This window comes from Argopecten irradians, chromosome 9, assembly GCF_041381155.1.
Source record: "Argopecten irradians isolate NY chromosome 9, Ai_NY, whole genome shotgun sequence".
NCBI classification, from domain to species: Eukaryota; Metazoa; Mollusca; class Bivalvia; order Pectinida; family Pectinidae; genus Argopecten; species Argopecten irradians.
This window is the reverse complement of record NC_091142.1, coordinates 28004226-28021576: the sequence shown is the minus strand read 5'-3', so window position 1 is coordinate 28021576 and position 17351 is coordinate 28004226. Positions and strand designations below refer to the sequence as shown.

At 34.9% G+C, this 17351-nt stretch overlaps 1 protein-coding gene and 1 pseudogene across 1 annotated transcript in view; one reads left to right on the top strand and one right to left on the bottom strand.

The window, feature by feature from the left end:
* The window catches only part of LOC138331950 (uncharacterized), a 55194-nt gene extending 48152 nt beyond the window's left edge, over nt 1-7042 (bottom strand). Inside the window, exon 1 of the mRNA XM_069279846.1 lies at nt 6945-7042. The gene's annotated coding sequence lies outside the window, so the exon portion shown is untranslated. The remainder of the gene's footprint in view (nt 1-6944) is intronic.
* A 29-nt stretch (nt 7043-7071) lies between these two features.
* LOC138331951 (protein CUSTOS-like) lies at nt 7072-12208 on the top strand (annotated as a pseudogene).
* Nucleotides 12209-17351: the final 5143 nt, after the last annotated feature.

The window sequence follows — 17351 nt, the reverse complement described above, 5'->3', positions numbered from 1 at the left end:
TGAATGTATGTCATCATCACCAGGGGAAACACCCACTTGGCTATTTACAACAAACACGCACTTGTTTGAAGAAAAATTGTCACGTAATCATCGATTATTTGAAAGGCAAGCCATTTACTTTAATTGCTTATAAATATTTTTCAATATAAGAATATTATTCGCTTCGACTGTGAGCTCTGATATCACATGCAAAGTTATTAACATTGCCAAAACAAAAACCATGTGATTTCCAACGTGGGTAGCATCATGACGTCAAAATCCGCTGTTTTGATTGGTCGAAATTTGACAGGTGCCAATCAAAAACCACGTGGTACTGCAATTATTTCTCGGGGCCAAGTGTTTTGGTCTAGCCACCGCCATCTTATGTTGGTGGCTCGTCAAAACATTGAATGTTCAAAAAATACTGAGGTTGACGATAAAGAAAACGTTCTGTTAGGGTGATTAAGGAACAATCCTGACATCGTTTAGAGCAGATCGGCAAAGGATATGAGCCTGGAAACGCTGTTAGAAGCGGGCCGAATTTTTGGAATGGCGTAACCATTCGAGAACACGTGGTAAGATTAAGCACATGGCCTATTTTTGATGGAAATTCATGTTTTTGACGTTTATTATACCTGTCTAATTTTGTTCTTGTAGCAACGTTTTCCTTTAATGTTTTGTTTAAAAATCATGTTTGCATCAATTTATTTGATAATATGTGGATTATGTGCATTATTCGATAATGTATACACATTTGCTGTCGGGTCTCTCTTTGGAGATAATGCTAATTTGCATATTTATGAGCTAGTTCTACGTGCCGGGAACGCTGTGGCAAACTTGTATTTTGTTTGTTTCTGTTTTCAGTTGACTCTAGTCCTCGAGATCCACATGGTTATTCTGTATTATCTACCAACGTATATCAAACTACTACTTGTATATGTTATTTCCTTTTTAGCTCACCTATGCCCAAAGGGCCAGTGAGCTTATGTCCGTCCATCCATCTGTCGTCCGTCCATCAACATTTCATTTAAATTGCTAATAGTCATTAAGTACTACATGGCCCAGACCCCCTGGGGGCAGGAGGGGCGGGCCCAATAGGGAAATAGAGGTAAATCCTTTAAATCACTATGGTGTGGTGTACTTGTCATACACTGTTTTGCATGGATTGTAACCAAATTTGGCCAGAAACATTCTCTGGTATTTGTATAAATTTTGGCTCTAACCCCCTGGAACAGTATGAACAAAGCCAAATAGGAAAATTAGAGGTAAATACTTTTTTAATTTTCTTCAGGATAGATTCAATGACCTGTATTCAGAACATTTCATAGCTTTACAAACCAGGTAAGTGGTACAGGCCCTCTGGGCCTCTTGTTTTCAAATACATGTATTGAACATTATCAATATACATTTACACAAATGATGGAGGCAAGAAAGGCCCGGGGAATGAATGTGTGTATATATATGTGTGTGTATGAGGGAGTGTGTGCGATTGTGTGTGTTGTGATTTTGAGCATGTACCTTTAGGTGTGAGGGTGTGTTTGTGTGAGCATGCAGTTTAATAAAATTAAAATCACATATTTAGCTGTTATATTTATACCACCACAGAGAATATTTACATGTATATGTTATCTCATACACATATATGTGTGTGTTTACATGTATAATAAAATTGTTCAATGTTCAAATTTCATGTTTTTGTTGATTCAAAACCAGCTGCAGAAAGAAATAAGAGGTACTGTACATGTAAATTTGCATTTCCTTGTACATTTGTTTTTCCTAACTTGCAAACTCTTATTTCATTAATATTGGTGTCAAATTATGTCTTTGGTAAAAATACCAGGGTATTAATTTGTAAAAAAAAATGAATATGTCTTGCAGAAAAAAAATCCTGAAAAAGCATAGTGGAAAATACACTGGAACACCAAAAGACAAATACCAAAAGTAAACACATGTAACAAAAAAGGCCTACAAAAATGTATATATGTACAGTTGGTAGTAGACTAAAGGCCCCCTCAATTACATTGGCATGACAGGCAGCCGTGAAGTGGAGCTAAAATTTCTAAAATTAAAATAATAATGAAAAAAATAAGAATTTAATCAACAACTATATATCTACAGTTTAAATGGGCAGAAGTTGGATTCATTTTGACTCTGTCTGTTTAATTTATTATCAGGCATATGTGACCTAAATTTTAGCGATCGGTCCATTGATCAGTGTTGATGCTCGCAAGCAGCCACATGCCCGATACTAAATTATTGCTTTCTTAGTCAGTGCTTACAGATTCCTCAATCGGTTGACACAATAAAATGTAATTTCTAATGCCGACTTTTAACGTCTATGGATGAATTTTCATATGCAACCCGCCAGGTTCCATGAAGCAAATGCATTACGTATATATATACATTTGACAGGGCTTAACAAATATTTCGCGCACCTTGCCGTTTTGAAAACTTTATTCCATGTAGACATAGTTAAACATTTTATGAAGGACTTCATCTGTTTATGTTTATATGTCCTTGATATTATTATGCCCATCAATATATCCTTTTTTAATCAAAATATTTAGCTGATCAAAATATCTCTTAGGCGACCATTTGCGAACACTGAAAATCTTACTTTGAACGTAAGGTTCGAATTCATCACTTTATGTTTTCTAACAAGAATTTCATCTACGTCCTTGGATCGAACTATCCAAAGTAAGATTGATAAAAAGTCAATGTTTAAACTATATATATATCACTAGCTAAGAAAAATAGGTTTTTTTACTGGGGAAATGCGGACTTTAACTATTTGATGAGACATAACCAGTACGTGATTAACGTAACAACCTGTACGCAGTTAATTTGCTTTTATAACTTCTACTAAACGTCCTTAAATAAAACAAATTGTATGATAATATGTATTGATACATTTTACTTTATATGTATCAATACAAATAAACATTACAGTACGAATGAATTCCAGTAATTAACGGCAATTTTATGTTGCAATAAATATTATGTTTCTGATCGCAATAAATATTTCCATCTGTCAAAGTCCATATTGACTACAGAATAAATATATCTTTTCTCATATCTCTTGTAACACATTATCTAGTCTGTCTGTGGTCTGAATGTAGTGGACATATTACCTGGACACGATGTCCACCTGTAGTGGACACCGTGTCCACATGTAGTGCACTCCGTGTCTACCTGTAGTCTAAATCTTGTGCTTTCCGTGTCTAAACCTCGTGCACTCCGTGTCTACCTGTAGTCTAAATCTCGTGCACTCCGTGTCCACTCGTAGTTCACACCGTGTGCACAATGTGCAACCTTCGTTTAGTCTACTATACCAACTGTACAGCATGCACAATGTATTCATATTCAATAAAATGAAAAGGGAAAAAATGTAATTTGTTGTTAATCACTTATTGTGAAACATCATGCTGTATTGTAGAATTTGTCTATGTGTGAAAAATTATTAGAAAGCTTAAGTGAAAATTGTTTAATAGTGCATTATATTCATAGACGTGTACATTTGTTATGGTGGGCGTGTACCTTTTAAGGTTGTCGGATTTCCGAGCGATAGATTAGTGATAACTGACAAGTCAAATGTATCCCATTTTTCAACATAATACATTAATTATTGTCTCTGGCCGAAATTCTACTGTATGATTGCATCGTAATATATAAGTATATCGCCTAATAGAAAGTCCGGTCCATTCAGGTTTCATTCATTTCATTAGTACCTCCCATCGTCAGATGACCTAGACCTCTGACGTCACCAATAAACACATGTACAGCGTCTCATAACGCGATGTCAAGCTGACAGGAATACTACTTTGCTTTTAGATGGTGTTTCAAGTTCAACTTACCAGCGATTTTATAAAAAAGCTTTTTAGTGTCGTCTGCCTGTAGGCCTGTTGGCATATATACATAATGTCTGGCCATCTCCGCAAGTTGTTTACAAACAACGGTCAAACATCTGTAGACCGATACCGAGGATAGATATTCAAATGTGTCTGCTACAAGGGAGCAAAAGCCACCTGTCGCGAGAAACCTCAATGTGGCGAGGAGTTGAAGAAGCGGAGGAAGGGGATTGCTCCTTCTCGTCTGCCTTTCTAACCTTAGTGTTCCCAAAATGAATAAAATAGTGTCTGCCCTAAAGCGAAATCGGGAAAAAATTCCCTCTTCAGATAAATCTTCCAAAGGGTTAGACCTGTCTGGAATGTCTCTCCCTCTCACTAAATCTTGATGGCGACGACGTTGATGCCTTCTTCGTTGTCTCGCTCTTCTTCTTCGGCCTCCCGCCATATTTACTGAGGTGAGACTAAGTTGTTTTTTTTACTTAAGTTACGTTCCAAGTAGACTTAAGTTTTTTACGTACTTATGATGGTTGTATGACTTAAGTTTTTTCGAGAAATGCAGTTACGGAAACTTAAGTTTAAAAAACGACTTAAGTTTGAATTTAGACTTACTTAAGTTTGTTTCGAGAAATCGGGGCCAACAAGGAAAATAATATAAAGCTAAAAGAGAGTTACTTCCCTTATTCATTTTAACATAGGAAATCTCCATCAAAGTTTAACAAAATATAATAAATAATGATAATAAAGTAAAATAGCATTTTTTTTCTTGTCTTAGATAGATGCTTATAATGAAAGAATAAATACCAGAAGATATGCCGATACCAACATACAAGGCCACTTAATGACCTTGAGATACCAGGTTTTCTGTGCAATTTGACATGTAGATTTACATGTGTATGTACTTATCGGCTTGCCGCTGATAATATCTGTGTATGGTATTCAATATCTCTATTATCTATCATCCTGATGTAAATAGCTGACGATTTACTGTTGCTTCTTTTTGACGACAAAGTTAACATTAATACAAACACAACGCACAAATGAAATTGATAATTTTTGGAGCTACAGGTCCTACTGGCCAGTTTGTCGTAAAACAGGCACTGGGCAAAGGTCACCACGTAGAAAGCTTTTTAGTGTATAAAGGTTGAGTATAATTGTAGTTTTAAGTAGTTTTAATTTGTTAGTCTCTATGATAGGTAGATTAGATCACTAGGATCATTAATTTGGTGTAACAATTAGCATGTCCAATTAGTTTGTAGTTATTGGGTCAGCAGACCAGCAGGGGTTAAATAGAGATGGCGGTTATGGTCAACGCCAGCTGTAAACCGAGCCATTTGTAGACTAGAAAGGGCTGTGGTCAGTCTGAGAGCGCTAATGATGTAGTAATGGTGGTGAGAACATTAGGGCACTGTAGTGGAGATGATATGTAAATAAAGGGGTCAGTAATTGTGTATCTATAGAGCCTAACTAATAAGCTGTCTGTAGTAAGGGTCAGTCATTGAGCTAAGAATGGATAGGGGATTTCCTTGTCTTAGTTTTGGAGTTATTTATATACTTATGCTCTCTGGTGATTCCAATGCCTATCTTTAGCAGAGGATGGAGTTGTGCTGCATGGGTCAGTCTTTAATTTGCATATTCAGTATTGTTCTATCTTTAGTTATGGTATCTAGGTGCTATGTCTAATTTTGGCCAGGGTCACAAAGAGTTCAGGGGCCATCCTATTTTAGGCATGCATGTGTATTCATAGCCATCCTATAAATATATATCCTTAGTTTAGATTGTTTAGTTAAGAATAGCATTTTATAAATATGTATCCTTAGAATAGAGTATCTAGCTAATAATAGTAGTCTAAGAATAGAGATGTAAATTAGAGTCAGTAAAAGGGAAGGAGACACTTGGAGTTGGGCAGTTAGGTTGGAGTTAGCCGAGAGGTATAGCTGTAGTTCTTTGGAGTTCTTTGGAGGTTTGCCGAGCAGTTAGTTGGGAGTTAGCCGAGAGGTATAGCTGTAGTTCTTTGGAGTTCTTTGGAGTTTTGCCGAGCAGCTAGTTGGCAGTTAGTTGAGAGTCAGCCAAGAGATACAGCTGGAGTCATTGGACAGTCAGATGATAGTAGTTAGTGATTAGTTTGTAGTGCGTTTAGATAAATCGGACAGTTGGTTAAAAGGATTAGTTTACGTATGTAGATGTTGCTGTTGAGTGAAAACCCTGAACTTTAGTTTGATTTGATACAACTTGAATAAATGGAAACATATCTCATAAAAGGACTTTGTTTAATATTTTTCGGCGGTGCCTGACAACCTGAACTTGAACTTTATTTATATTTTGGTTACACTAAGAGAGAGAAACGTAACAACTGGTGTCAGAAGTGGGATACTTCTTCAAATTAAAACAAAGAGAGCAAAAACGCAACAATTGGTGTCAGAAGTGGGATACTTCTTCAGGATAAAACAAAGAGCGCAAAAAAAACGTCACAAGTGGGATAAAGCATAGACGCATAACGTAACAAGTGGTGTCAGAAGTGGGATACTTCTTCAAATTAAAACAAAGAGAGCAAAAAACGTAACAACTGGTGTCAGAAGTGGGATACTTCTCCTGAATAAAGCAAAGGGCGCAAAAAACGTAACAAGTGGTGTCAGAAGTGGGATACTTCTTCAGAATAAAACAAAGAGAGCAAGAACGTTACATTTTTTATATTTTTAACTTAAAGTAAAATTAGAAGCTTAAACTTTTCAATGGTGGTAATGGTGTAAAGTAAGTAACTTTTTTAACAGAAGAAAAATACTAAATCGTCTGCTCATATTTTTGATAGTGAAAAAATACCATTTGTCAGCGGTGGAGCATCTTTAAACTCATGTAGTGATTGAATAAGTCTAAATATAACCACTTTGTTTTTGAACCGCGCACCTCTCGTAAATGAATACACATGTACACAGTTTCATGTGTTATCCAATACGATTTAATCATTTATTGACTTGAAATCAACCATTGGAACGAAGCAGAATTAAATATGCTATTTTTAGATTAAACCATTCTACAATTACCAAAGGTTTTGACGTTCTCCACCAATGCCATGCTTTTAATCGTAATTTGAAACAAATAGCAAAATCACATCAGACTTACGCTAAATTTCTTACGGGATCGATTTCGTATACAGGAGCCCATCTTTGAACTGTCACTAACGGCGTCAAAAGGCATCTGGAACTACTGTACGTTTATGTCGATACGTTCCGCATTATTAATGACCGGAAGTTCAATCCGAAAGTTTTAAAAATCATTACAAACATGGCCTCCGATTCCGAATCCGACAGCTCGGTTGAGGATGAAAATCAGCGCCAACGTTTGTTAGATGCTGCCGTAGACGTAACAACTATCGTTAAACCAACAAAGTCGAAAGAGGAACCTACCGGTAACTTACTTTTCACTGTCATTGTCGCAGTATTTTATGGAACAGTAGAAGACAGTAGAGACTAAGAACAGCAAGTTACAGCATGGGACACAAGCATTTATTCGTGTTCTTCTTCTTCATGAAAATTATATGTACATGCTTATACGACTTTTAAAGTACCATAGTATAAATCGTATTCTGTACTGTATGAAGGTTGTAGGCATATATGATTTTACTGCTGGAATACACATAAGTTGTTTTTTATACGAGTTACCTCCCGTCGAACATTTAACTGTAATAAGGTCCCTCTAAAGTACTGAAATATTTTTCTGCAATAATAGACTTTTCGCTTGATAAATGCGTGTGATGCCAGTGAATTTTTGAAATGACCAATATATTTACCACTGTCCTGAATTTTGACCTTTGACCCATATTTAAAAAAAAAAAACTTACTCTTTAAAGATGCTCCACCGCCGACAGAGTAGAAATGATATTCATCATTTGAACAATATTTGGTGTTTAATCGTGTAGAAATATGCCAAATTAACACAAAAAATAATGTAAAAAATTTATTTCGCCTGTGGTGCATGTGCAATCAGTACTTCATTCCATTTAGAATATAGTGCCACAGAAATTTTTTCGGGATGCAATTAATTATTTTTCATGTTTTTAAACTTGAAGTAAAAATAGAAGCTCCAACTTTTCATGGGTTGTTATCGTGTAAAGTAAGTAACTTTTGTAACTGAAGAAATATACTAAATCGTCTGCTCCTGTTTTTGATAGTGAAAAAATACCATTTGTCAGCGGTGGAGCATCTTTAACCATTTCCAACATTTCATGGCTCTTGTCATTGAAACATATTCATTAACCAGTTTCCTTACTTGAATTAATTTCTGTCATTTCAAGTAAAGTGGTATTCATCCCAAGCTTCTCTGTTCTGAAGGCCTCAACAAAAAATTAGTAAATGAAAATATTTATTAAATTAAAACTGAAGATATCAATACTTTATAGTTCTCTATTGTATTTCTTTTACATAACAAAAAAAGTTTGTTTTTTTTCTGTTTTAGGCATTCAGTCAGCTAAGCACAGGGAACGGCCCATACCAAATTTACCATCAAAGAGGTAAACTGACTATCCTTGTGGAATTGTTTTGTTTGTTTGAAACCACAAAAAAAAACCTCGAAATTAACAGGAAAAACATATATATGTTACATATATTAATATAAGACAGGTTTGTTGTAGACCATCTCAGACAGCAGAGCATGAAGAGAAAAAATGACCTGAATACAACACCAGAGTTCAAAGCATTTGTAGCCAAGAAATTATCCCAGATGTTGGACCAGTAGGTATCAATATTTCAACAGCCAACAAAGTCTTAAGTAATTTTCACGTTTCGGTTAACATTCTAATAATAATGTATTGATATGCTGGCAAGGCATGTAAAGTTTTAAAACTTTGCAAAATTGATATCATATGATGTCTTTAAGGACTTTCTCAATGTGATTTAATTTTGCGATTTAGAGTCGCATACAATGTATGTATAATTGTACTGTACATTTGCTTTGGACAACCAACATTGTTAAATAATTAATTAATTCATTTTCATTAAAGGGACAATTCGGTCTAAGAGTACATTTAAACTTGCAACATATTTCGGAAACAAACTAGTTCTAAGGGAAATTAGATTAGTTTGTTTAACTGTGATATGTCAGAAAAGCCCCATGTAGTCAAATGTACGTGAAAAGTTCAATCGCCATTATACATAGCCTTGTATGCCGAACCCTGACCCTTGCCTGTGTAGTAAAGAATTTTTTAGTCTAGAACTACTCAAATCGCTCTACAGTTGTGTTAACATTATTAGATGCATGTTCTTGTCTAAAAATAATAATTTCATCAACTTCAGTGGTTATGTATTGCATTTGTTTAACGTGCGTGAAATTTGACTCGGGTAAGGCTTGATATCATTTACTAAAAATTTCATTTACACTTCACAGTCAAACCTGCATTAAGACCACCTCTCTGTCTTTCTGTCTATCTTCTTTTGAAATAAGAGATCACTTTCTCATGAACTCAGATAGTCCATTTCAACAATTTAACCTTTGTGTAAAAAGTTCATGACTATAGAGACCATTTTTGGTCCCTTGGGCAGTCTTTACAGATAGGTTTGACTGTAATTTACATTCACAAGAATTATTCTTGTAATATTCTTTCAATTTATTTGCAGTGAGGTAGAAGAACACCAATCAGAAAATGCAAACTTGAAACCTGTGAGCTATGAGGACACTGGTATGGTTTTATAATCTAACCCTTATTTCTCATCCTCGATACACCAGGGATTACGATCACTGACATTATATCCACCCCTGGACTATCTCATAGTAAAACTGGAGATAACAATGTCGACATAGGTAATTTTTAGTATCCTTGACTTTGATGTACATCAAATCTATTGTATAACGGAACTGTGGTTAACTTTGTTGCTTTGAAGTCGACTGGCACTCTCTCTGTAATTTTCAAAGGAAGTCTCTGCAGGTCCGTGTTTGGTCAATTTTTTAGCCCACCATCATCAGATGGTGGGCTATTCAAATTGCTTTTCGTCCATGGTCGTCCGTCCTTCCGTCCGTTAACAATTCTTGCCATCTCCATTTCTCAGAAACTACTGAAGGGATCATTCTCAAATTTCATGTGTAGGTTCCCCTAGAGCCCTAGATGTGCATATTGCATTTTGGAAGGGATTGCGTTTTGGAAGTGATTGGTCAACAAGATGGCCGCCAAGCCGCCATCTTGGATTTTGATAGTGAAAGTTTGTCATTGCTATTTCTCAGAAAGTACTGAAGGGATTTTGATAGTGAAAGTTTGTCATTGCTATTTCTCAGAAAGTACTGAAGGGATCATTCCTAAATTTCATATGTAGATTCCCCTAGGGCCCTAGTTGTGCATATTGATATTTAGGACTGATTGATCAATAAGATGGCTGACAGACAGCCATCTTGGATTTCGATAGTTGAAGTTTGTTATCACTATTTCTCAGACAGTACTCAAGGGATCATTCTCAAATTTGATATGCAGGTTCCCTTAGGGGCCTAGATGTGCATATTGGATTTTGGGACCGATCGGTCAACAAAATGGCCACCAAGCCACCATCTTGGATTTTGATAGTTAAAGTTTGTCATCACAATTTCTCAGAAACTACTGAAGGAATCATTCTCAAATTTCATATGTAGGTTCCCCTAGGGGCCTAGTTGTACATATTGCGTTTTGGAAGTGATTGGTCAGCAAGATGTCTGACAGGTCGCCATCTTGGATTTTGATAGTTGAAGTTTGTTACCACTATTTCACAAAAAGTACTGAAGAGATCTCTCTCTAATTTCATATCTAGGTTCCCCTAGGGCCTTAGTTTTGCATATTTACATTTTTGGGACCCGAACGGTGGCCAAGATGGCCGACAGGCCGCCATCTTGGATTTTGATTATTGAAGTTTGTTACAGTTATTTCTTAGAAAGCACTGAAGGGATCTGTCTCAAATTTCATGTGCAGGTTCCCCTAGGGCCCTAGCTGTGCATAATGCATTTTGGGACACATCAGTGAAGAAGATGGCCATCTTGTATTATGATAGTTGGAATTTGTAAACACTTTTTCTAAAAAAGTACTGAAGTGATCTGTCTCAAATTTTATATGTAGTATGTTTGAAAAAAGTTTGAAAAGCAGAGAAAAGATCCCTCTTTCCATTGTCAGACATAGATCATTCTTTGGTGGGCGCCAAGATCCCTCTGGGATCTCTTGTTTTCTCTTGGACTGCCTCATTGAGATAACCTAGGGATGGATATGATGTAATTGATATAACCCCGGGAGTATCGAGGATGTTATTTCTCCATCAATTTCTGAAGTAAAAATGGACATATTAGTCATAGATTTTAATATAACTTACATGAGGCGATAAATGAAGTTTTGTGTGATACTTTGTTAGGAGAAATCAGGCTAAAAACACAGCAAGTTTTAAGAGCATATGTAAGAGTCTGCTTTTCTTCTGAATTGGTTGGAAATACTGTCAGTGATACTTACCAATATAATTGAAGAAATTAATTAATAGAGATTTAACTAAAAACATACTCTACCAACTGTAACTTTAAGAAGCTGTCTATTTCTACACCGTTTGGTATAATAGGCATAAGGCTGTGTGTGGGGTCAAGTCATCGTTTAAAGACAGATTGTAATCCAGAAGATATTCCAATACAAAGGAAGCAAGTCCAAAAGAAAAGAGCCCCTGAGAGCAGTAGTGACTGGTGAGTTAACCTTAGAACGGATATATGTATCGGCCCACTATACTTTTCTGCCTGGTGTAAAATAGAATCTGTGGGTCCTAGTGGAGCACTGCCACAGTGAATCTTTTAGGTTTTCAATTACTTCATGCATTTTATTTATTTTTGTAAAATACAATACAGCTGTACAATGTTATTAAGTATTTGCAAGAAGGGACTACAGTAAAATGCAATTATTTATTACAGGAATGTCTTGAAATATGGTTTGCACTTTACACGTAGATTTCACATAAATTGTTCATGGTATATAGATTCAGAGCAGCATATTGCGAGTATATTGAGTTACCTCCCTTTTCATGATTGATAGGTAGTCTTTGAGATTATATTACATGTAATTATTAATTATTAACTCAAATTAATAATGGGACCAATAGTAATTGATGGTGTTCTCTACTTCAGTTCATCAGAAGACGAAAGATTGGCTGCTGCTGCAGTGTCACATGATTTTATAATCAAACAAAGCAAGGTTTCCATTGGTTCCCAGGACAACCAATCAACTGTTATAAAAGCTACAACAGTGAACATTCTACAAAATGGAAAAGATTTGGAGTCAAATTTAGAGGCTAAAGTTTGCGATCAAACAGCTTCTAAGGGCTGTATACAAGAAAGTGTGTCAAAAAGTAAACATAAGAAAAAGAAGAAAAAGAAAAAAGCAGAAAATTAAAGAAAACTGCTAAAAATTTGTTTGCTTGTTTTCATTTTAAGTTCCCTGCTGGTGACATTGGAAGGGACATCTTCATCTGTCTGTACATATAAGGTTTGTCAGAGCTCTGATGGTTCCATATTTTCATCAATTACCATTAAACTAGACATGTATTTTCAGGTTTACAAGGTCAAGTTCACTGTAACTATATTTAGAACAACATACTCGACAATCTCACAGCTTTATTTTTCATGAAATTTATATGTATATACATTTGTTCATAGAGAGAATTAAAATGTCTTTGGCAAGTTCAAGTGCAGGGTCTTCAAGTCAAAGATCACTTACTCAGCACTTTAAGTATGATTTCTTCATGGATGTTCATTAAACTTTACATATGAATACAGCATCAACATATTTTTGCAAGAGTTTCTGAGTTATGGGGTTAAAGTAAAGGTTAATGTTATTATACTTAGAAAAACATTTTCAGCATTCTCTTTACTTTATTTTTTCATGGATTGTCATAAAAATTCACATATATACAGTGAGAAACTTTGGTTTTCAGTGTTATTGGGTTGAGGTCAAAGTCATTGTCACTATAGAAAAAAATAAAACATTGGTAACACTATAATCCCTTCATTTTATTGGAATGTTTTCAAACTTCATATGTATAGAGAATCAAAATATCTTGGACAAGGTCGAGTTGTAGGGTGATCAGGTCAAGGTCATTGCATGCCTAGTACCTAGCATCTGCCCAAAGTAGCTCACAACCAGAGATAAAGGGCTTGTGGTGATGTGTCTGAACAAGTGAACTAGTTGGCCACTGAGATCCCATACTAGATCCTTGGTATGGAATATGCTAACAACAAAGTAGACACAACACAGGACAGTGTTTTCTGTTAACTTTTATTTGTAATTTGAGTCATCACACAATACTGCATATTGTAACAAAGACATCATCAACAGAATTACAGTAGCAATTCTTATCAACATCAATATCAACCTGAAAATGTAACATGTGGACCAAAATAAGCAAAATATATTCCTTTTGTGTTAGAAACTGACCAACACTTTCACTTAGTTGTATATCAGTACAATATCGTTACAGTGTATATCAAATGGATTGGCGTTCAATACTTGTCAAGCATTCTTGCCGTTGATAGAGAACATTCAAGCGAGAACAAGAAACAATAACTCTAGGTAGAGATGATGAACTTCACCAACATGCATTCATAACACAATGAACCTACCAGGTTCAATTCTGGTTCATATGAATTTGAACTGAAACGAACATACAATTAATGGTACATTTATGATAAATGCATATTATGTTAAACTTAATTAAGTAGTTGACGATATCTTGACATATATTGGCCAACATAAAATCAAACTAAGAAAAACAAGAGTTGTTCGAGCAGCTTAATCTTTAAATCAATGCCGACGTTGATGCCAAAGTGATTCCATAAGCTGCCCCTCTCTCTTTCATAGACGAGCTGATAAAATGAACAGTAGTGGTACTAACTTTGAAATTTACATTTTTACAAATTACCTGTAATACTACAAATTGTCAGGTCAGATGACCTAAATATAGGCCAGTATAATTCACGCTGCCAAAGTTATTTGAATTAAAATGGTTGAGACCGTGATTGTGTATTTAATATGGATTTCTAATAGTCTTGCCATTACATTGAGTAAAATATTGGGAGGTTTATAATGCAAACTGATAATATCACAATTAATATACTTGCCTATAAATAAACAAATCTAGACTGGAATGTATTCACTACAATAAACTGTACCTACAGTTATGAAATTCTGCGCTGTTTCTGCTTCAAATTTCAATACCATTTCAAAGAACATGTAATATTTTGATGACATATTACATCATCATATGATACTATAATATCCTATGTTTTCTTATTTTGAATATTGGGGCTGCGGTGGCCGAGTGGTTAAGTTGTCTCGACCTATTACCACAAGCCCTCAACCTCTGGGATGTGGGTTTGAATCCCGTGTGGAGCAGTTGCCAGATACTGACCGCTGGTCGGTGGTTTTTCTCCTGGTACTCCGGCTTTCCTCCACCAACAAACATGGCACGTCCTTACATGACCCTGGCTGTTAATAGGACGTTAAACTAATAAAACCAAATTTTGAATATATTTACACAGACTTTGTATTCTGGTATGATATACTTGTAGATGGTTTGTCTGGTTTAATGTGTTGTTAACAGCCACTCTCATTTAATGACATAAGTAGCAGGTTTAGAAGGTGGAAGAGAGGACACCCCCCCCCCCTCCCAAAAAAAAAATAAAAAATATACAAAACACGGACCTGTAATCTTATTGTACAGAAATCTTAAATCAGCAGTATACCAAAATAACATTAGAATCACAAAAGTATATTAACTTCACCGAGATCTGGCTGGAAAACTTATCAGTCATAGTCTTAAATACTATTAATGATATTGGGGCCAGGATTATCTTCAGCTATATGGATTAACAAAATGGTATAACAAAGATCTAGAATACTAAGAACACAACAAAAAGAAAAACTATCATCAATCTATAGCACAACAAAACATTTCATTGAACAAAATAACAAATTTCAAGATGATATCAGATTAGTTACAATTATAAATACACATTTCAACATAGAAGGTTCAAAATTATTGCTGATGTTGATTATACACAAAACATGTGGTAGCGTTACAGAACATTCTTTTTTAAATCTCTTCATTGAAAGGCTTTTGTTTAGGTAAGGAGGTGGATTTAATTTCTATGATGTTACAAAATTATTTATTCAATTTTTAAAAACTTCACTTTAATTTTCAAGACTATTGAACCTTTTAAATTTTGGTACTGACAACCTGATAAGCCAGTTTTACTGGACAAATAATTTACATTCATTTGTATTTACCGGTACATTTATACCTTTTATAAATAACAAGTGCTATCTACTTTATGTTTACATTAAATACAGACAAAATATTCACACATAAAAAAAGATGAAGTCAAAAACATGCTCTTCCTCTGGTACTTTTTAACACCCATGCTCTCCAACAATATAAATACACAAACTTTCCTACGTCTACACATTAACACTTTTTACCAGTCTGTTACATAAAATAATTACAGTGTATTGGAATTGAAGTTGGATGGTCCTGTTAGCTATCAAGAGTTGATAAGTCTTTACCTGGATATATTTGTTTTGTCTATCAGCCAGTGTCATTTTCAGGTTTAAAAGGAAGTCATATATAGGTATATATTAAAGCATAATGCCAATATTACTGAACAGAAATGACATAATACATTTTTAGTGTAAGTTTATCCCCTTCTGATGTATATAGATTTGTTTTGCAAATATTTTAACAAAATTATCTCCCCCTGTATGGGACTGAATTTCCCAGCTTTAGCCAGCTTAATTATTTCCCCCTGTTTGGTACAGAACTTCACAGCATTGACCAACAAAATTATCTCCCCCTGTTTGGTACAGAACTTCCTGGCATTGACCAACAAAATTATGTCCCCATTGTTTGGTACAGAACTTCCTGGCATTGACCAACAAAATTATCTCCCCCTATTTGGTACAGAATTTCCCAGCATTGACCAACAAAATTATCTCCCCCTGTTTGGTACAGAATTTTCCAGCTAAACTATTTACTCCTGAATTAGAGTAAATTTCACTGTAAGAGTATATATCTCTCCCTAGCTGGAAAAGAAAGCTTATATAAACCTAATTTTTTTTATGATAATTCTAATGTATTAGAAACTCAACATGACACACATTCATATAACAAACATTACTTATTTCCATACATTTCACTATAAAATAATTCTAAAATACAATAACTTACATGGAACATTTAAGAGTACATTTCACAATATACATGTGTACCGGTACGAATAATTTCACAATTTTTCAGCAAAATGAGCAACTAGTTATAATGTATGTAATACACAAACAATAATTCGACAAACTGTCTAACATTAACACACATGAAATGCAAGCAAAACAATTTCATTTATAAAACACAAAATTTGTTTATGTGACAATATTATCAGGTCACGAACATAAGTTGCTAATAACTGAATATATCTGTGGAATTAAAGCATCAGAAAAAGTATTTAGAATCAATATTACAATATTGTGAGCTATGGAGACGTCAATATTCAGCATGTCAGATCAAACTTTAAACTTGCTTCCATACAACATAACCTGTATCAACAATGTGCTACAAAGCATGGCAATATCCCTCTCAATAGTACACCTACTACATGCATTCAATGCTTAGACACAGATTGGTGTTGTCCTAGATCAGATTTGAATGTGTTTCTGTAGAAACAGAGAAACTATTGAAAATGGGAGGTCCCCAAAAATAAAAGGCACAAGTATGGCACTAGCCTCATATACATGGACAGAAAGCTTCATGGAGCTAACTTTAATGGTTTCGAGTTATAGCCCGGAAACAAAAGGAAATTGTAATTTTGTACTTTTGACTAAGTTTTCATGATAACAGAAAAACTATTGAAAATGGAAGGTACACTGTTCTAGCTAAGTCATAGCTAGGACACTAGCCCAATATATACATTAAGTTTCAAGCAGCTACATTGCATGGTTTTGGAGTTATAGCCTGAAAAATCATCTCAGATTGTCGACGGAAAGGTCCAAATAGAATTTCCTCCACAAAGATGTTTGAGGGGGATATCACTCTGTGGAGTTAAGGCTCCTGTTGGGTCCATCTAAGTTTATTTATACATCATCATATGATGTGTAAGGTGGGTAAAGCTGTACTGATTCATGTGTCAGTTTAATCAGCAGAACACTGCATAGCAGCTTGCATTTTAGAAGATAACAATTTTGTGATTTAGCAGGGCATAGCATGATTACAAAAATAACAAGAAGAAATTGGTTAATATGTATCCTCTACATATAGCTACACAGCTATATTAGAATTGGGGTAGTACATGTACAGTTGGTCCTTAATCACAAATAAATCGAATAAGATGTGTGACATATGGTTCATATCAAACCTTATGTGGATCAAATAGGAAGTCTTTTGGTCCTAAAGTGTATACGATTGAATATGATATTGACAAAATAACCCTATGTGTATAGTATAATGTTGTTCATTACTCCAATGTGGGTCCTCTAGTGTATGTGGATTGAAAAGGACGAGTGACATT